This window comes from Mustela nivalis, assembly GCF_964662115.1.
Source record: "Mustela nivalis genome assembly, chromosome: 6".
Taxonomy (NCBI): Eukaryota; Metazoa; Chordata; class Mammalia; order Carnivora; family Mustelidae; genus Mustela; species Mustela nivalis.
Window position 1 is genome coordinate 118,564,103 of NC_139025.1, and position 21,932 is coordinate 118,586,034.

Here is a 21,932-nt window from a genome sequence, read left to right on the forward strand (position 1 = left end):
AGAATCAATGAAAACTTGCAAAGTACTCATTCAAGCAAAGAATAGAAAAGGCTTTTTTGTTTGTATTTTTTGAGATCCCTCTAACTTCCTAAAAATATTTTCATAGTATACTTGAAGGTATTCCTGACCTTCATTTCTAGTTTATGCTAAGAAGTTTGCTGCCCTGACACAGAAATGCTATTTTTATGAATTCTTTTTTTCCCTCTGTGTACACATTTCCGTTGCTAAGCTCCCCCAGTCCTGTCTCTGAATATCATCTACTTAGTAATGACCACCAACTTAATATCTTCAATTTACTCCAACACAAGCTCCTGTTCTCTCCCTCACCCCACTCACCAAAACCCCTTCGTCCCATAGTCTTCTCTGTCTCAGTAAATGGATACTGTATTCTAGCTTTGTATGCCAAAATTCTTGAAGTCATCCTTGACTTTCTTTCTCCTACACCTCACATCCTGTCCAACTGCAAATTATGTTAGCCTTAATTTAAAATATATACATACATTCAGAATTCGACTATGCCTAACTTCATTGCTTCCCCTGAACCAGTCCGTCGTCATCTCTTGCCTGAATTACTGCATGAGCTCTGTGACTATTATCATTGTTTCTGACCTTGCCTTCTTGCAGTCTATTCCAAATTCTCTAGCCAGAGTATTAAAATGTAAATTAGATCATGTCACTTCTCAAAACCTCAGGTTTCCTCTTCCCACATATATCCATACACCTACATCCCTTATCTCCTTCTGGTCTTTGCCCAAATGTTCCCTTTTTGGTGGGGCTGTCCTCAAGAGCTTGACTTTTGTTTTGTTTGTCTTTTGAAACATAAGTAGTGGTAGTTTATTAAAATTATAAAATTATAGGAAAAGTCTCTACAGTTCTGTTCCTAATATTTTCTATACATATCTACTTCTATCTGTAGACTTTATTCTTCATTGCAGTATGATTTATTTAAGTGAAATGTAGAGTGATTCAGTATGGTTTGTTGACTTCTGACAGATCTAGATACTCATGTAATCCATATTCCTATCAAAATTGTCTTTGTGCCTCTTTTGGGTGGGTTTCTTATCACTCCTAGTCTGTGGTAATCACTGACCTGCTTTCTATGATTATAGATTACTTTTTCCTGTTCAGGAAAGGCATACCAATGAAATCAAACTCCCTTGTGGCTGGCTTTTTTTAACTAAGTGTACCGTTTTGAGATATATCACTGTTGTTATGTGTAGATAGTTTTGAGTCTTTTTATTATTATACATATTCGTTGTGTGCATATCCTCCAATTTTTATTTATTCATCTGTTGATAGACTTTTGGGTTTCCAGTTTTGAGCATTTGTAAATTAAGCTCCCCTCAAGTCTTCGAGTATATATTTTTTCATTTCTCCTGGGTAAATACCTAGAAGTGGAATACCCTTTTCCATAGTGGTTGTACTCTTACATGCCTACCAGCAATATGTGGGAGTTCCAGTTGCTCCACAGTCTTCCCAGTACACATTTGATATTGTTAGTTTTTTCAAAATTTTAGCCTATTTCAGTGAAAGTGTCAAAGTATCTCAGTGTGTTTCTAATTTGCATTTCCCTAGTGATTAATAGTATATTGAGCATCTTTTCATGTGCATTTTAACCATTCAGTATCTTTCTTTATGAAGTGTCTGCTGAAGGTTTTTGCTCATTTTAAAAGTTGAGTTGTCACCTTACTTTTGAGTTGTTTATATATTCTGACCACAAAGTTCCTTGTCAGATATGTGTATTGCTAATTTGTTCTTACAGTCTGGAAATAGCCTATTACATTTTCTTGAAGATAGCCTTTGATAAGCAAAGGTTTTTACTTGTGATGGTGTCTGTTTTGGGTTTTGGGGTTCTAAGAGGTCTCTGAACAAAGGTTAAAAATCCTTCTGTATTTTTTTCTAGAAGCTTTGTAAGTTTTATTTTTTTATTTAGGCTTATTATTAATCTCAAATAAATTAATGGTTATGATATGAAGCATTGGTCCAAGTTTATTTTTCCATATAGGTAAAGAGTTGCTCTAACATTATTAGCTGAAAAGGTTTCTTTTTCCATTATACAGGTAGCATTTTGGGGAAAAAGAAAGAAAAGAAATGGGGCTGCCTGGGTGGCTCAGTGGGTTAAGCCTCTGCCTTCAGCTCAGGTCATGATCTCAGGGTCCTGGATCGAGTCCCGCATCGGGCTCTCTGCTCAGCAGAGAGCCTGCTCCTTCCTCTCTCTCTCTACTTGTGATCTCTCTCTGTCAAATAAATAAAATCTTTAAAAAAAAAAAAAGAAAGAAAGAAAGAAAGAAAAGAAAAAAGAAAGAACAAAAGGAAAGGAAAAGAAGAAAGGAGGGGAGGAAGAGAGAGAGGGAGGAAGGGAGGAAGAAATCTTCCCTTTGTGTATGCGTCTGTTTTTAGACTATTTCATTCTTCTATTTTAAAACCTTGATAAAAAATAAAAATCAGCCTTTGAAGTGTAGATCCATTTCTGGACTCTCTGGTCAGTTCTGTTCCACTGATATATTCATCTGTTTTCAAACTGTCTTGGTTACCATGGCTTTATATTAAGTCTTGAAATAAATTAGAAGTCTTCCAACTTTTTTTTTTTTTTTTTGAGATTGTTTTCTTTTTCTGGGTCTTTTGTTTTTCCATAAATATTAGGATTAATTTTTAGTTTCTAAAATAAAAAGACCAGTTGGGATTTTGTTTGGTGTTGCATTGTATCTACAGATTAGCTTAGGAGTAACTAGAACTAACATCTATCTGATAGTATTGGGTCTTCCACCCATGATTAGGGTGTTTAGTTTCTTTAATTTCTAGTAATATCTTGTAATTCTCAGTGTAGAAGTTTTACAAATATCTTACTAAATTTATCCCTAGCACTTTTAGTTCTTTGATGCTATTGAAAATAGTTTTACTTCTTTTTTTGTTGTTGTCAGTATACAGAAACAATTGATTTTTATATTAACTTTATATACTGGGACCTTGCCATATTGACTTATGAGATCTAATAGTTTTGTGAGTTTGTAATATTTCTTTAGGTACATAAACATATGTGATAATAAAAACAGTTTTGTTTTTTTTCAATTATATACTGTCTACTTCTCTTCATTGTCTCTTGCACTGTATTGCATCTTTGTGCAAAATTTTGAACAGATTTTGTCCTGTTCTTAGGGAGAAAGCAATTAGTTTTTCATGTTAAGGTATTATGTTAGCTGTCATTTTATGTAGATGCCCTTTATCAAGTTGAAGCTGCTTTTTTTATTCTTAGTTTCCTGAGAGCTTTTTTCATAGATATTCGAAGTTTTCAAAAGCCTTTTCTGCATCTATTGAAATGTGCCTTTTAATTTTATCAACAAACTTCATTATATTAATTTTTATAATAGTTTTATTGAGATATATTCACATCCTATACAATTCACATATAAAAACTGCATAATTCTATATTGATTATTGAGATATAATTGACATATAACATTGTATTAGTTACAGATGTACAAGATAATGATTTGATGTTTTTATATCGTGAAATGATCACCACAGTCATTAACATCTGTCACCATATATAGTTATAGAATTTTTTTTTATTTTTTAAGATTCAATCTCAGCAACTTTCAAATATACAGTACAGTATTATCAACTATAGTTGCTGTGCTATACATTACAACCCATGACATTTATTTTATAACTGGGAGTTTTTACTTTTTGACTCTCTTCTACCATTTTGCTTACCCTCATGTGGCAACCATTAGTCTGTTCTTCATCTGTGAGCTTGGTTGTTTTTTTTGTTGTTGTTTCGTTTTGTTTTTGGTTACCAAAATGAGATCATACGATATATGTCTTTGTCTGACTTATTTTGCTAAGTATAATGCCCTCAAAGTCCATCCATGTTGTTGGAAATGGCAATTTGCATTTGTATATGACATTCTGGAAAAGACAAAGTTATAAAAACAGCAAAAAAGATGTGTGGTTGCCAGAGGTTGGGGAGAGGGAGAGATGAATAGGCAGAACAAAGAGGATTTTTAGGTTAGTGAAAGGACTCTATGTGATACTTATAATGCTGGATACATATAATTATATATTTGTCCAAACCCATAGAATATAGAACACTATAGAGTAAATTGTAATGTAAACTATAAACTTGGGGTGGTAATAATGTGTCAGTGTAGGTTCATTACTTGTAATGAATGTACCACTCTGTTGGGAGGTGTTGATATCGGAGGTAAGCATGTTTGGGATGGCAGGTATATGGGTGTAAATCTCTCTGAATCTTTCTCTTAATTTTTCTGTGAACCTGAAATTTCTATAAAAAATGAAGTCTTTCAAATTTTTTATCATTTTTTAAACCTGTAAGAATCTATACTAACACCCCCTTTTTTATTCTGGGGAATTATAATTATTCTTTGATTATTCTGGCCAGGAATTTATCAGCTTTATTAATCTTTTCAAAAATGAACTTTTGCTGTCATTGACTTTTCTTTATTTTTTCTATTTCACTTATGTTTTTTTAACTTTTATAAATAATATTTAATGTGTTAAATAATACTAAATTGCCAAAAATTGAGTTTTTTTCCCCCAAGATTAAGGTGCCACCTAATTCTAAATAGCAATGACAACAATGCACACACATGTACACACTGGTGAGGGAGGCTGGGAAAGAGGCAGAAAGTGTCCTGAGAACACGTTCTACAGTATAATATAGGGAAATGAGCACTTAGGAATTCAGGCTATTGGTAAGAGGAAAAACTGTTCTGTATCAGTGTTTGTATTTCACTTACGTTTTTAATTATTTTTTCTGTGCTTACTTGGTATTTTTTTTCCTAGATTCATAAGGTAAAAACTTAAGATTGCTGATTTGAAACCTGACTCCTTTTCTAATATATGCGATTATAGTTATAAATTTCCCTCTAAGCTATGTCCCACATATTTTATATGTTGTGTGTGTTTTTTTTTTATATGTTGTGTTTTATTGTTCATTCAGTTCAAAATATTTTCTAGTTTCAGGCTCCTGGGTGGCTTAGTTGGTTGAGCGGCTGCCTTCAGCTAGGGTCATGATCCTGGAGTCCTGGGATTGAGTCCTGTATCGGGCTCCCTGCTCAGCTGGGGGTCTGCTTCTCCCTTTGCCCCTCCCCCTGCTCATGCTCTATCTCATTCTCTCTCTGTCTCTCAAGTAAAAAAAATATATTTTTTCCAGTTTCACTTCAAATTCATTGACCCGGGGGGGACCAAGATGGCAGGGAAGTAGGAGGAGGCGCCTTTTCAACTTGTACCCCAAAGTGAGCTGATTACCTACCAAAGAACTCCAATCACCCATGAAATCAGTCTGAGATCAGAATTATACATGTCTGGATCTCTACAGGGGGTGAAGACACCAGTGGGCAGGTAACGGCAGACTGATATCAGAAGATAAACAAAAGGGAGTCCAGAGGCGACTAGTTGGAAAGTAATTCCCCAATACGAGCCAGAGTGCCCTGCGTCTGGGGACCAGCATTGACTTCGAGACTGGTTGAAAGCATTCCAAAAGAGTAAAAGATCTCGGGGGAAGTTGTGGGAATCAGGATGGCTAGGGACAGGGGCTTAAGTCCTTGGTCCCAAGACAGCCTCCCCTGGTGCTGAGGCAGAGAGAGTGCAGTGGAGAAACCACTCCCTAAGCTGCCAGCGCCCGAGAACAAGTGGGGTCCATTTCCTGTGAGGGGATGGGAGCCACGAGCGGCAGAACACGCGAGCCCTGAGATACTCCCCTCAGAGAGGTATAAAAGCCCAGCCAGTGTCCTTTGATACGCACCATTGTTTCAGAGCCTGCACCAAACTCTCCCCACAGAGAGGTGCGCGAAGGCCCAGCCTGGTGCTCATGGACCTGCGCCCCATTCTCAGAGCCTGAGACCCGCGCGCGAACCTCAGCCTCCCCTGAAATTGGTACGCGCAAGCCGGGCGCTCTTAGACCCAGAAAAACCAGGCACTCCCAGCCCGGCCAGCTGGAAAATCTCAGTGTGCGATTGCTGCTTGGAACCTCTCTGGCGGTCTGGAGCCGCCCAGACAGCCTCCACTGCCTTGGCTTTGGGTACAAGCAAAAGATCCTGCGTCCCCAGGGACCCTGACTTGGAACCTGCTCTGCCAGCCGCCAAGGGGGAACTTACTTAGGCTTTGCAGCCAGACTGAGGCTTCTCTCTGAGAGTGAGATCAGGGTGCGGTTTGCTTTCCTCTAAAACTACAAAAACCATCAAAAGCGGTCAAACTGAGAAAAAATAAAAGTGAACAAACATAAAAACTGCCAGAGAACAAAAGCTTGGGGGAAAAAAAAAAGTTTCCTCAGAGCCCACCCCCTTGAGAGGGGCGGGAGGACTTAAGTCAGGGAACATCATTGACTGAAAATCCAGGTGGCAGGCCCCTCCCCAAGAAAACAAACCAAGAAAGAAAAAAAAAAAAAAGAGAGAGAGAGAGAAAAAAAAAAAGGACTACAAGAGAACAACCACTACTTCATAGGAAAACTTTTATTTTTCATTCATTCCCACTATTCTGGTTCATTTTTTTTTTTATAAATATAGGTAATTTTTTTAACCTAAAAACCATCACAGCGAGCTATCCAGTACATCAAATTCCATAATAACCTTCTAACCTGAACTTTTTGATACATACACCTATGTTTTTCTTTTGCATTTCTATTTTTTGAATTCCTTCTTTTTTAAAAAATTTTAGTTTAGTCTAGTTTATTCCTTTTTATTGTTATCTTCTAATATTCATATAGAATTAAACTTCAAAGTAATCCCCTTTCCCCAATCAGTACTACCCCTATAGGTAAACTAATGTTTAATCCCCCTTTATCTTAGGAAAGTTGAGTCCTTTAACAAAGATATCACGATACATCCAGGAAGAATCAAAACAAACTTCCTCGCACACACTAAGAATTTATAACCACTCTCCCATCTTTTTCTTCCACAAGTGTTTCTGTGTTTTTGTGTTTGTCCTGATAGTATATAAATCTTACACTTGGGGTTCTTTTTGACGAGGTTCTTCCTTTATTTGCATATATATATATTTTTTTCTCTTGTCATATACTTTTATCAGTCTTTTTGTTTTTCTGTTTTTGTTTGGCTACTTCATAAATCTTACCTTGGGGCCCATTTGGGCTGAACCTTCTCTTTCATCTTCCCTTTCTTTCCTGTCTCTCTCTATCTCTCTCTTTTTTTTTTTTTTCTTTTTCCTCTCATTTGGGTGGGGAATCCTGATTGCTCAGAAGTGTTCCAGGGTGCACCTTCACTGCACCACGGTTAATACATCCAGCTACATCTGTTCAGTCATCTCCCACCAAAATGACTAGGAGGAGGAATGCCCAACAGAAGAAAAATACAGAGGATGGACCTTCTGCAACAGAGCTAACTGCTATCACCATAGACAATATGTCAGAAAGAGAATTCAGGCTAAGAATTATCCAGGCAATAGCTAGGTTGGAGAAAGCCATGGATGACCAAACAGAATTGATTAGGGCCGAGCTGAAAGCGACCAGACAGGATGTTCACAATGTTAGGGCAGAGCTTAAAGCTACCAGGGAGGAGGTTCACAATGCTCTCAATGAGTTCCAATCTAATCTAAACTCTCTCAAAGCTAGGGTAGCTGAGACAGAAGATAGAATTAGTGATCTGGAGGACAAACAGATAGAAAGGATCAGGGGGAAGCCTATAACAAAAAGCTTAGAAACCACGAAAACAGGGGCGCCTGGATGGCTCAGTGGGTTAAGCCGCTGCCTTCGGCTCGGGTCATGATCTCAGGGTCCTGGGATCGAGTCCCGCATCGGGCTCTCTGCTCAGCAGGGAGCCTGCTTCCCTCTCTCTCTCTCTGCCTGCCTCTTCGACTACGTGTGATTTCTCTCTGTCAAATAAATAAATAAAATCTTTAAAAAAAAAAAAAAAAGAAACCACGAAAACAGAATCAGGGAAATAAATGATGCCATGAAACGTTCCAATGTCAGAATTATTGGAATCCCTGAAGAGAAAGAAAGAAGTCTAGAAGATATAGTGGAACAAGTCCTTCATGAAAATTTTCCCAATCTTGCAAATGGAACCAGCGTTCATGTGCTAGAGGCTGAACGGTCTCCACCCAAGATTATACATTCCAAAAAAAATCACGACACCTGATAGTCAAATTGAGGAATTATAATTGTAGGTATAATCTCTTGAAAGCCGCTAGAGCAAAGAGGCTCCTTACTTACAGAGGAAAGCCTATCAGAATAACATTAGACCTGTCCACAGAGACCTGGCAAGCCAGAAAAGGCTGGCAAGATATATTTAGGGCACTAAATGAGAAGAACATGCAGCCAAGAATACTTTATCCAGCAAGACTGACATTCAAAATGGATGGAGAGATAAAGAGTTTCCAAGACTAGCAAGGATTAAAAGACTGTGCAACCACCAAGCCGACACTGCAGGAAATATTAAGGGGGGGTTCTATAAAAGATGAAAAATCCTAAGAATAGCATTGAACAGAAATATAGAGACAATCTACAGAAAGACTTCAAAGGTAACTCGATGTCAATAAAAACGTATCTATCAATAATCACCCTCAATTTGAATGGCCTAAATGCGCCCATAAAACGGCACAGGGTTGCAGATTGGATAAAATGACAGGACCCATCCATATGTTGCCTATAAGAGACCCATTTTGAACCTAAAGATAAACCCAGACTAAAAGTGAAGGGATGGAGAAGCATTTTTCATGCCAATGGACCTCAAAAGAAGGCTGGGGTAGCGATTCTCCTATCAGATGGATTAGATTTTAAACTAAAGACTGTAGTCAGAGATACAAAAGGACACTACATAATCCTTAAAGAGACTATCCACCAAGATGATCTAACAATTGTAAATATCTATGCCCCCAATATGGGAGCAGCCAATTACATAAGAAAACTGTTAATCAAGATAAAGAGTCATATTGATATGAATACACTAATTGTAGGAGATCTTAACACGCCTCTTTCAGAAATAGATCATTGAGGCAGAGAATCAATAAAGAAACAAGAGCATTGAATGACACATTGGACCAAATGGGCCTCATAGATATATACGGAACATTCCACCCTAAAACAACAGAATACTCATTCTTCTCAAGTGCACACGGAACCTTCTCAAGAATAGACCACATACTGGGTCACAAATCAGGACTCAACCGATACCAAAAGACTGAGATTATTACCTGCATACTCTCAGATCACAATGCTGGAACTGGAGCTTAATCACAAGGAAAAGTTCAGAAGGAATTCAAACACCTGGAAGCTAAAGGCCACCTTGCTTAAGAATGCTTGGATCAACCAGGAGATCAAAGAAGAACTTAAACAATTCGTGGAAACCAATGAGAATGAAGACACTTCGGTCCAAAACCTATGGGATACAGCAAAGACGGTCCTAAGGGGGAAATACATAGCCATCCAAGCGTCCCTCAAAAAAATTGAAAAATCCAGAACACAGCAGCTTTCTCTACACCTTAAAGAACTGGAGAATCAACAAAAAATCAAACCAACTCCACACATAAGAAGGGGAATCATCAAGATTAGAGCTGAGATCAATGAGGTAGAAACCAGAGATACAGTAGAACATATGTTGCTTTTTTGAAAGAATCAATAAGATCGATAAGCCACTGGCCACACTAATCCAAAAGAAAAGAGAAAAAGCCCAAATTCATAAAATTATGAATGAAAAGGGTGAGATCACAACTAACACCAAGGAAGTAGAAACAATCATCAGAAGTTATTATCAACAGTTATATGCCAATAAGCTTAGCAACCTTTATGAAATGGATACATTCCTGGAAAACTATAAACTCCCAAAATTGAACCAGGAAGAAATCGACAACCTGAATAGACCGATATCTAGTAACGAGATTGAAGCAGTGATCAAAAACCTCCCAAAAAACAAGAGCCCAGGACCTGACGGATTCCCTGGGGAATTCTACCAAACTTTCAAAGAAGAAATAACACCTATTCTTCTGAAGCTGTTTCAAAAAATTGAAGCAGAAGGAAAACTTCTAGACTCTTTCTATGAAGCCAGCATTACCCTGATCCCCAAACAAGCCAAAGACCCTACCAAAAAGGAGAATTTCAGACCAATATCACTGATGAATATGGATGCTAAGATTCTCAACAAGATCCTAGCTAACAGGATCCAACAGCACATTAAAAAGATTATCCACCACGACCAGGTGGGATTCATCCTTGCGCTACAAGGATGGTCCAACATTCGCAAATCAATCAATGTGATAGAACAAATTAATATGAGAAGAGAGAAGAACCACATGGTCCTCTCAATTGATGCAGAAAAAGCATTTGACAAAATCCAGCATCCATTTATGATTAAAACCCTTCAAAGTATAGGGATAGAGGAAACATTCCTGAACTTCATCAAATCTGTCTATGAAAGACCCACAGCAAATATCATCCTCAATGGAAAAAAGCTTGCAGCCTTCCCGTTGAGATCAGGAACAAGACAAGGATGCCCACTTTCACCACTCTTGTTCAACATAGTATTAGAAGTCCTAGCAACAGCAATCAGACAACAAAGAGAATTAAAAGGTATCCAAATTGGCAATGAAGAAGTCAAACTCTCTCTCTTTGCAGATGACATGATTCTTTATATGGAAAACCCAAAAGACTCCACCCCCAAACTACTCATACAGCAATTCAGCAACGTGGCAGGATACAAAGTCAATGTGCAGAAATCAGTGGCTTTCTTATACACTAACAATGAAAATACGGAAAGGGAAATTAGAGAATCGATTCCATTTACTATAGCACCAAGACCCATAAGATACCTGGGAATAAACCTAACCAAAGAGGTAAAGGATCTATACTTGAAGAACTGCAGAACTCTCATGAAGGAAATTGAAGAAGACACAAAAAGATGGAAGACCATTCAATGCTCTTGGATCGGAAGAATAAACATTGTTCAAATGTCTATACTGCCTAGAGCAATCTATACTTTTAATGCCATTCTGATCAAAATTCCATCAGTATTCTTCAAAGAGCTGGACCAAATAATCCAGAAATTTGTATGGAATCAGAAGAGGCCCCGAATCGCTAAGGAAATGTTGAAAAACAAAAATAAAACTGGGGACATCACGTTACCTGATTTCAAGCTTTATTAGAAAGCTGTGGTCAACAAGATAGCATGGTACTGGCATAAAAACAGACACATAGACCAGTGGAACAGAGTAGAGAGCCCAGATATGGACCCTCAACTCTATGGTCAAATAATCTTTGACAAAACAGGAATAAATATGCAGTGGAAATAGTCTCTTCGATAAATAGTGCTGGGAAAACTGGACAACTATATGTAGAAGAATGAAACTCGACCATTCTCTTACACCATACACAAAGATAAACTCAAAATTGATAAAAGACCTCAACGTGAGACAGGATTCCATCAGAATCCTAGAGGAGAACATAGGCAGTAATCTCTTCGATATCAGCCACAGCAACTTCTTTCAAGATAAGTCTCCAAAGGCAAAGGAAACAAAAGGGAAGATGAACTTTTGGGACTTCATCAAAATCAAAAGCTTCTGCAGAGCAAAGGAAACAGTCAAAAAAACAAAGAGGCAATCCATGGAATGGGAGAAGATATTTGCAAATGACAGTACAGACAAAAGGTTGATATCCAGGATCTAAAAGAACTCCTCAAACTCAACACACACAAAACAGGCAATCATATCAAAAAATGGGCAGAAGATATGAACAGACACTTCTCCAAGAAAGACATACAAATGGCTATCAGACACATGAAAAAATGTTCATTATCACTAGCCCTCAGGGAGATGAAATTAAAACCACATTGAGAATTAAAAGGTATCCAATAAAGCTTCAAATCAGGTAACGTGATGTCCCCAGTTTTATTTTTGTTTTTCAACATTTCCTTACACCAGTTAGAATGACCAAAATTAACAAGACAGGAAACAACATGTGTTGGAGGGGATGTGGAGAAAGGGGAACCCTCTTACACTGTTGGTGGGAATGCAGGTTGGTGCAGCCTTTTTGGAGAACAGTGTGGAGATTCCTCAAGAAAATAAAAATAGAACTTCTCTATAACCCTGCAATTGCACTCCTGGGTATTTACCTCACAGGTACAGATGTAGTGAAAAGAAGGGCCATCTGTACCCCAATGTTTATAGCAGCAATGGCCACGGTCGCCAAACTGTGCAAAGAACCAAGATGCCCTTCAACAGACGAATGCATAAGGAAGATGTGGTCCATATACACTATGGAGTATTATGCCTCCATCAGAAAGGATGAATACCCAACTTTTGTAGCAACATGGACGGGACTGCAAGAGATTATGCTGAGTGAAATAAGTCAAGCAGAGAGAGTCAATTATCATGGTTTCACTTATTTGTGGAGCATAACAAATAGCATGGAGGACATGGGGAGTTAGAGAAGAGTAGGGAGTTGGGGCAAATTGGAAGGGGAGTTGAATTATGAGAGACTATGGACTCTGAAAAGCAATGAGTGGTTTGAAGTGGCAGGGGCTTGGGAAGTTGGGGTACCAGGTGGTGGGTACTATAGAGGGCACGGATTGCATGGAGCACTGGGTATGGAGAAAAAATAATGAATACTGTTATGCTGAAAATAAATAAATCTAATTAAAAAAATTCATTGACCCATTGGTTACTTAAAAATGTAAGTGCTAAATTTTCAAATAATTGGGAACTTTCCAGATATCTTTTTTTCTTGATATTTCCTGTGGTGAGAGAAGATATTGTTAATAATTTCAGTTCCTTTTAATTTATTGAAGCTTGTTTTATGCCCAACATCTGGTTTGTCTTGGTCAGGGTTGCACTTGCTTGTGGTAGGTGTAGTTTTTATAATGTCAGTTAGGTCTAGTTGGGTGACAGTGCTGTTAAAGTCTTCCACATTGTATCTCTAATATTGTCTGTTTCATATTGTATCAGTTACATAAAGAATATTCACCTTTCTGATTATTTCACACTTCTATCTCACACTTCAGTATTTTCCAGTTTTCTTCAAATTTTGAAGCTTTGTTGATAAATAGATACAAATGTAGTATTATTTTATCTCCTTGAAAAATTGATCCCATTACCATTACAAAGTGCCCTTCTTGGTTTTGGGTAATATTTCTTACAGTGAAGTCTACTTGATTTAATATTATTATCATTTCCACTCAGTATTTTCATGGTAAATCTTTTCCCATTCTTTTAGTTTTATTCTTGTAACTTCATCTCTGTATATTTTTGTGCACCTTTATAATCATCATATGTGCGTCTTTTCTGACAGTCTGTTTGCAGTTTTTAGTTTATTTTTAGTGAAATTATTGCTATAGTTATTTTAACCAACTGAGCTATCCAGGTGTCCCGCTATAGTTGTTTTAAGTATACTATTTCACTATCATTTGTTCATCTGTTGTTCTTTCCTTTTTTTTCTTTTCTCCCTCCTTTTGGGTTATTTTTTTAGTATTCCATTTTTTTCCTTTATTGATTTAGTATCTCTACTGCTTTATTTTTAGTGTTTGCTTCATTTAAAATATGTAACCTTAAACTATCATGATAACTATATAATATTAAACCACTTTAATTATAAGTTTAGAATCTTATAGTAGTATCTATATTCTCTTGTTTTTATGTAATTATTGCCTCATATTTTACTTCTATATGTATATTCCACATCCCACTATAATTTTTTCTTCTGATTTTTCAGGTATCTTTTACATAATTTACAAAACAATTCCCTGTGCTTTTCATTTTTACATGTAGTTCTCAGGTTCTATCTCTTACCTTTTTTCTTCACATGAATTACTTCCCTTAACAATTTTTATATTGCAGGTCTACTGGGAATAGATTTTCTTATCCTTTGTTTGCCTGAAAGTGTTTATTTGACTTTCATTTCTTTTTTTTTAATTTATTTATTTTCAGCATAACAGTATCATTATTTTTTCACCACACCCGGTGCTCCATGCAATCCGTGCCCTCCATAATACCCACCACCTGGTACCCCGACCTCCCACCCCCCTGCCATTTCAAACCCCTCAGATTGTTTTTCAGAGTCCATAGTCTCTCATGATTCACCTCCCCTTCCAATTTACCCCAACCCCCTTCTCTCTAACTCCCCATGTCCTCCATGCTTTTGACTTTCATTTCTGATTGATATTGAATTATGTGATAATGTTTTTTTTTTCTTTAATCACTTGATAGTTTTGTTCTATTATCTTATGCTCGGGTTGTCCCTGATTAAAAAGCAGCACACAATGCCAGGAACTAATAATTCATCATGTGTTAAATAACTTGAATTTAAATAAATTTTTTAAAAGAGGCAGCACACATTCTAATACTTTTTTACTACATACATACAATATTTCTGGTTTTCATTTGGCTGCTTAGTATATTTTTCATATGATGGTTTTAAGCTATTCCATTATAGTATACCTTGATACGGTTTTGTGTTTTTTTCTATTTATTGTTCATTAAGTTTCTTGAATCTGTGAGTTTATGCTTTTCCTCAAATTTAGAAAAATTTTGGCCACTGTTTCTTCAAAGAAATTTTTTAAAGATTTTATTTGTTTGTTCTTCAAAACTTTTTAATTTTTTTATTTTTTATAAACAAAACTTTTTATGTGCCAGACCATTTCTTTTTCTTTTCTGGGTTTTCAGTTGCACTTAAAATAGAGTATTTGATGTTGTTCTACAAGTCATTTTTCTTCCTCTGCATCAATTTGGATAGTTCTGTTGCCTTATATAATGTTTTTTTCTGCTCTTTGTCATCTGCTATTAAAATTATCTGCTGAATTTTTCATTTCATATGTTCATTTTACATCTTTCAGAGTCCCTTTTAGTTCTTCCTTATACTTTCAGTTTACTTATTTCTAATTTCTGATTTGTTCTTTTTATATGTTTATGGTTTCATTTATTTTCTTAACACAGTTATGAATTTATTTGAAGTCCATCATACTTGTAATTTCTCCATCTGAGATGGTTTATTGATTGGGTTTTCTCCCCATTGATTTTGTTACTATTATTTTTATTTTTATCCTTTCATTGGACAGTATGAACTCTATGTTATTGTATGTGTGGATTTTATTGTTTGTCTTAATAGAATGTGGAATTTTCTTCTCTCATACACGTTACATGCCTTGATTTTAAGTTTTGTGAGGTGGGTTTTGAGTAACCTTTAATTCTAGAACTAGATTGGCCCTGCTTCTAAATGTTTGGCCTTTATAAAGTCTCCAGTGAATAACTAGAGTGTTCAATAAATTTTGTAATATAGCATTTGAAACTCAAACACCTCTCAGCTTTATGCAGACTCTGGTAATCGTTGAACTTACAGTTCCTTGGTAGTTGGTCATTCCTCTGCCCTGCGATGTCTTGCCATGCTCATTCACAGATTAATATGGCCAAAGACTTAAAGAGGACCTTTGGAGTTTTCTGGGCCTTTGTGGCACACATTCCTTCTTTTTCTCTATTCATAAATTCCACCTGTCTCCTTGGCTCATCCATCCTGTTTTGCTTTTTCTCTCATAGATAGCTACTTGGAAAGTGCCTTCAGGCAAAAGATGAAGGAATCATGGAAAGTAGTTAATTTGTTTCCTTTTGCTCAGGGATTACTGTCCTAGGCTACTAGTTGTCTATAGATAAAAATCACTCATTCCATATGCTTTAGGAACTTTTATTGTTGTTCATAACAGAAGGGCCAGTATGATGCTAGTTTGTCTATAGTGACTGAAATCAAAATTGTCAAACAGCATCATTGGCATTTCTGCAGCTCTTTTTGCTGTAGCACTTACCATCATCTAAAGTCCTCTTTATTTGGTTATTATTTACATATTGTTTTCCTCCCATTAGAATATAAACTTTATGAAGATTTTTTTCTCTGTTGCTGGCACCCAGTATATTTTCAACAAACACTTGTTAAAAAGAATTAGATGAGATTAGACTGTGGGACTAGTGTTCATATCATTAGGATTTTTTCGGCTTTTAAAAACTGGATAAAGGAACTATGAGTCTTGCTAGCTTTTTAAAAACTGATATGCTTGGATTTCTTTCTCTTAATTCTGTGCATATTGATTTCGGTTTTTTATTTGTGGTTACAATTTTTTTTTTTGTATATAGCACAAACTGTATATTGCAGCCTCTATTAAGCTGAAGGGCTCTTAAGCTTGAATCCATGTTTTAGATATATGGTATCACTTTTTCCATATTTGTATTTTGTGAATCCTTTGACTGATATTTACAAATAATACTTACTTTTACTGCTTTTGTGTTTCCCACTTTTCATACTTTTACCTATGGTCTTTTCTTTCCACTTAAAGTATCCCCTTTAACATTTCTTCTGGCCTGGTTCTATGTACTCTTTTAGTTTTGTTTGTTTGTTTGTTTTTATTTAAGAAACTATCTCTCCTTCTATTCTGAATGATAGCCTTGCTGGGTAGAGTATTCTTGGCTGCAGATTTTTCCCTTTAAGCACTCAGCTGAATGTCATTAAGAGTGTTTAATGGCACTTTATTTTACCCTGATTCCACCTTCCACTCCCCAGCTCAGGTGCATCTTTGAAGATAACCACGTGCATCCCTGATACAACCTAGTTCTGGAGGGAGCAAATCTGACCTTACATTCAAAGATGTATAGTTGTTTTGACCTGTTTGTTGGTTCTCTGAAGGATGTTGCCTTTCTTTTATCTAACTCGAAATTCTCCCAGAATTTTGATGCTACCTGGGGGCAATTGTCAAAAACAATTTAAGGGCAAGTGTATTAGTCAGTATAGTCTGGAGCAAGGAAAAACAGAGCAAAAAATAGACTAATCAAAAACTTTGTAGGAGTTGGAGGATGCTGAGAATCTTGTAGGAGATGTTGGAAATGCTTTGAGTAATAAGGGCTTTGAAGAGCTCCCACATACTCTGAAAAATCTAGACAGGCATACTGAGGCCTGAATACATGTTTGGAAAAGACCTGAGAAGTTCCTGAAGTCTTATCTCTGGCTGACCATCAGGCTTCTGTGCAGTAGGAAGTGAAGGCTAAGGAAGAGTTGTAAATGGCCAGGGTTTTGTCATTTTGCCTCAACCACACATACAGCTCATTTACAAATATTAGATTAAGACCTTTTTTTTTTTTTTTTTGGTCATTCCAGGTATTTAAAGAAATCACTCTTATCACTAGTTGATCCCTAAACTAATTGAACAGAGACTTCAGTAGCCATAATGACAAAGAATACAAACTTGAGAAAATTAGTTCAGAGAGGTTACTAAACAAATATATGAAGCTACATCAAGCAGCAAAAACACACCCTGTCAAAGGAGGGAAATTTGATTTTCATCATTGCTACATTATAGTATTTAAGTTGTCTAGTTTTTGGCAAAATGTTAGAAGGTGTTCAAACAGAAAGAAAGTTTGCCTATACTCAGGGAAAAAAAATTAATAGAAATGTCCCTGAGGAAACCCAGACATTGGCCTTACTGGAAAGACTTTAAATTAAAATGTTAAAATATGCCCAGAGAACTAAAGGACCCATGCAAACAATATCTAACCAACTGGGGAATAGTAATGATGATTTTATATTAAATTTATATTTATATTTTAATACATATAATTAGAAATTATAAAAAGGAGTGAATATAAACTTTGTTGTTGCAAAATACAGTGACTGAAATGAAAAATTCACTTGGAGAATTGAGCAGCTAATTTGGGTAAGTAGAAGTAAGAATTAGTGAACTTGAAGTTAGATCAGTTAGATTATCTCCACAGAACAGAACGAGAAATGAATGAAAAAAAGAAAATGAACAGAGTTTGAAAGACTTATGGGAACAACATAAGGAAGACCCAGAAGGAAAGTAGAGAGAAAAAAGGGCAGAACAAATATTTGAGGAAATTATGGGTGGAAATTTTCCAAATTTAATGCAAGATATTAATCTGCATATCCAAGAAGCTTAACAAACCCTAAGAGAAACTCAGAAATCCACACTATAACATACTATAATCAAACTGTTGTTAAGACAAGAACAAAGTAGTGGCACCTGAGTGGCTCAGTCGGTTAAGTGTCTGCCTTCAGCTCAGGTCATGATCCCAGGGTCCTGGGATCAAGTCCTATGTCAGGCACGCTGCTCAGTGGGGAGTCTGCTTCTCCATCTCCATCTGTCCCCTCCCCCTGCCTATGCTGTTACTCTCTCTCTCTCTCAAAAAAATAAAATCTTAAAAAAAAGAAAGTAAAAGAGAAGCAGTTCTTCATATAGAAAACATTCTTAATATAATTAACAGGTTATTTATCATCAGAACCTATAAAGGCTAGAAGGCAGTAGGATGACATATTCAGTTTCCTGGTTACAAAAACAAAAACAAATTGTCACCAAAAATTCTGTCTGGCAAAACATCAGAAATGAAAGAGAAATTAATATATTCCATGATAAAGCCCAAGATAATTTGTTGTTTTGACACCTTCACTTTAAGAAACTCTGAAGTATTTTTAAATATTATATATATATACATACACATACACATATACATATAGTTATGCTTGAAGAAATGAGAAGAGAATGAAAATGGTTCTCTGGAAAATATCTGACACAAAACAAAGCAGTAATAGGGAGAAATTGAAGGACAAAAGATGTATAGGAAATAGCAAAATGGCAAAAGCCAGTCCTCATCAGTTACTACATTAAATCTAAATGTAAATACATTAAATACTCTGGTTTGGCAGAGTGGATTTTTAGAAATGATTCAAATATATATATATATGTATTATATGTATGTATATATATACATACATATATATACACATATGTGTATATATGTATATATACATATATATATACTTTAATAATTGACACACTTCAAATAAAAGGACCCAAGTGGTTTAATGTGAAAAGGATTGCAAGATATTTTATGCAGAGTACCTCTACAAAATAATATAGCTGAAGTAACTATGTTGTCATACAACATAGACTTTAAGACAAAAATTGTGCAATAGAAAAGAAGGACATTATATAATCATGAAAGGGTGAATTCTCATCAAAAAGATAATTACAAACATTTATACACCTAACAGAGCCCCAAAATATATGAAGGAAAAAGTGACAGAATTGAGGGGAGACATAGATAAATCAACAGTAGTAGTTGGTGACTTCAGTACCCCACTTTAAGTAGTGGGTAGGACAAGTACACTGAAGATCAACAAGGAAATAAGGGCTACACATTATAAGCTCTCATTTACTCTGCTTCGTAGACTTGGGTATCTTTTCTTTTCTTTTCTTTTTTTTTTTAAAGATTTTATTTATTTATTTGACAGAGAGAGATTACAAGCAGGCAGAGAGGCAGGTAGAGAGAGAGAGGAGGAAGCAGGCTCCCTGCTGAGCAGAGAGCCCGATGCGGGACTCGATCCCAGGACCCTGAGATCACGACCTGAGCCGAAGGCAGCGGCTTAACCCACTGAGCCACCCAGGCGCCCCAGACTTGGGTATCTTTTCATAGTGTTATGTCTTCTTCCTTGTGGAGAAGAAATTCCTTGAATATTCTTCCTACATTTATGCCTCATCCTTGCTATGTTTGTACCTCTTAGTTTATACAGAGCAGACACCTGGAAATAAGTGTTTGATTGCTGAAAAGTGAATCAAGACAAGAGTCAAGTTAGGAAAAAGTGATTATCCTCAGTTTGGGTAAAGTTAGAATTTTCTGGATAATTTTTTAGTTGTATGTACATGAATGAGAGAATGGATTTGATCCGTCCCACTTTAAGTATTAGATAAATGTATTTTTTTATATAATAGACGTCCTCTTAAGCCTCAATTTCTCCTTTGTAAAATGGGGATCATACCATATCGAGTTTTTAGGACTGTGTATGAGACAATGGATGTTCAGCTCCTGGAAGAATACTTGGAATATATTTAACCTTCCATAATTGTTGCTCTTTCTCCCTTTCATTCAAGTTCACAATTATTTGCTACTACAATGGTTATTTCCCCATTTTCATATGCTTTAATATTTTGGCTTATAGCGATGAGCATGTGTAGCTTACAACAATATATATATTTTTTTCATTTTTTAAAGTAATTTTTAAAATTTTTATTAACATATAATGTATTATTAGCCCCAGGGGTACAGGTCTGTGGATCGCCAGGTTTACACACTTCACAACACTCACCATAACACATACCTTTCCCAATGTCCATAACCCAGCCACCCCTTTCCCTCCCCCCTCCCCCCAGCAACCCTCAGTTTGTTTTGTGAGATTAAGAGTATTTTAGTTTCATTTATTCCTTTTCTATCCCCCAAACCCCCACATTGGCTCTCAAATTCCTCATATCAGGGAGATAATATGATAATTGTCTTTCTCTGATTGACTTATTTCGCTAAGCATAATACCCTCTAGTTCCATCCACATCATCACAAATGGCAAAATTTCATTTCTTTTATCAATGAAACAAGATGGGATTGGGAGGGAGACAAACCATAAGTAACTCTCAATCTCACAAAACAAACTGAGGGTTGCTGGGGGGGGGTTCGGAGAAGGGGGGGTGGGGTTATGGACATTGGGGAGGGTATGTGCTTTGGTGAGTACTGTGAAGTGTGTAAACCTGGTGATTCACAGACCTGTACCCCTGGGGATAAAAATATGTGTTTATAAAAAACAAAAAATTTTTTAAAAAATTTCATTTCTTTTGATGGCTGCATAGTATTCCATTGTGTTTGTGTGCGCGCGTGTGCGTGTGTGTGTGTATATATATATCACATCTTCTTTATTCATTCATCTGTTGATGGACATCTAGGTTCTTTCCATAGTTTGGCTATTGTGGACATTGCTGCTATAAACATTCGGGTGCACATGCCTCTTTGGATCACTACATTTGTATCTTTAGGGTAAATACCCAGTAGTGTGATTGCTGGGTTGTAGGGTACTTCTTTTTTAACTTTTTAAGAACCCCCATGCTGTTTTCCAGAGTGGTTGCACAAGTCAGGAAATGACAGATGCTGGTAAGGATGCAGAGAAAGAGGAACCTTCCTACACTGTTGGTGGGAAAACAATACATAACTTAATGTTTAACTCTAATATATTCTTTTGCTCCCATGTTTAACCTGTGTTAGTTTCCCTTTTCCTTATTAAAGCTGTTATAGGGACAACTGAGTGGCTCAGTGTGTTAAGCCTCTGCCTTCGGCTCAGGTCATGATCTCAGGGTCCTGGGATCGAGTCCTTCATCAGTCTCTCTGCTTAGCAAGGAGCCTGCTTCCCCCACTCTCTGCCTGACTCTCTGATCTCTCTCTCTTTTGGTCAAATAAATAAAATATTTTTTAAAAATCTGTTACAATTTGCATCTTTCATGATTTTTTTTGAAGTATTACTTATTTTATCATTGCAGTCTAGATTAGTATACACATTGTGACTAATTCTCTCATAGGTCACTAGACTAATTTCTTTGAGACTAGGACCCTTTGGGTGAGCAGATAAAATTTAAATTAGTATTTTCCTCTTTTTCAAATTTCAAAAGGTGACATTTAAAATTAAGGCAATAATAATGGATTACTATAGTGACACCTATGTTAGATTGATTAACTATTGATGGTTCTCTGTATTGGTTCAAGTAAGCTGGAGCCTAGTTAGACAGTGGCAGAGAAATGTTATCTCAGATTTTTCCAGACTTTAGGTATTTAGCAAATATAAGTAACAAAAACAGAAGAAGACAAATCTTTGAGTGTGTAGTCATTTCCACGGCCTTTTAAATTATTTCTCATGGTAAATAACTCTTTCTTGTATTCAGTTTTGCATTGTACACCTCTTAAGGCATATGGCTATTTAGTTATTTCAGCTATCTTGTAGAAACTTCTGTGATTTCCAATTTAATTATCATGATTTTAACATTTCTGAAAAATAAGGCCCATTCTATATTAAGTCTGTAAACTGAGAGTTGTTTTTATGAAGCTCCTCTTTTTCTATGAGGAAATAACTTATTTTTTAGTCATTTTTGATAGCATTTATAGTATTT

At 36.2% G+C, this 21,932-nt stretch overlaps 1 protein-coding gene across 2 annotated transcripts in view; it reads left to right on the forward strand.

The window, feature by feature from the left end:
• The window catches only part of SCAPER (S-phase cyclin A associated protein in the ER), a 524,869-nt gene that overhangs the window by 246,138 nt on the left and 256,799 nt on the right, over positions 1-21,932 (forward strand). The window lies entirely within an intron of this gene.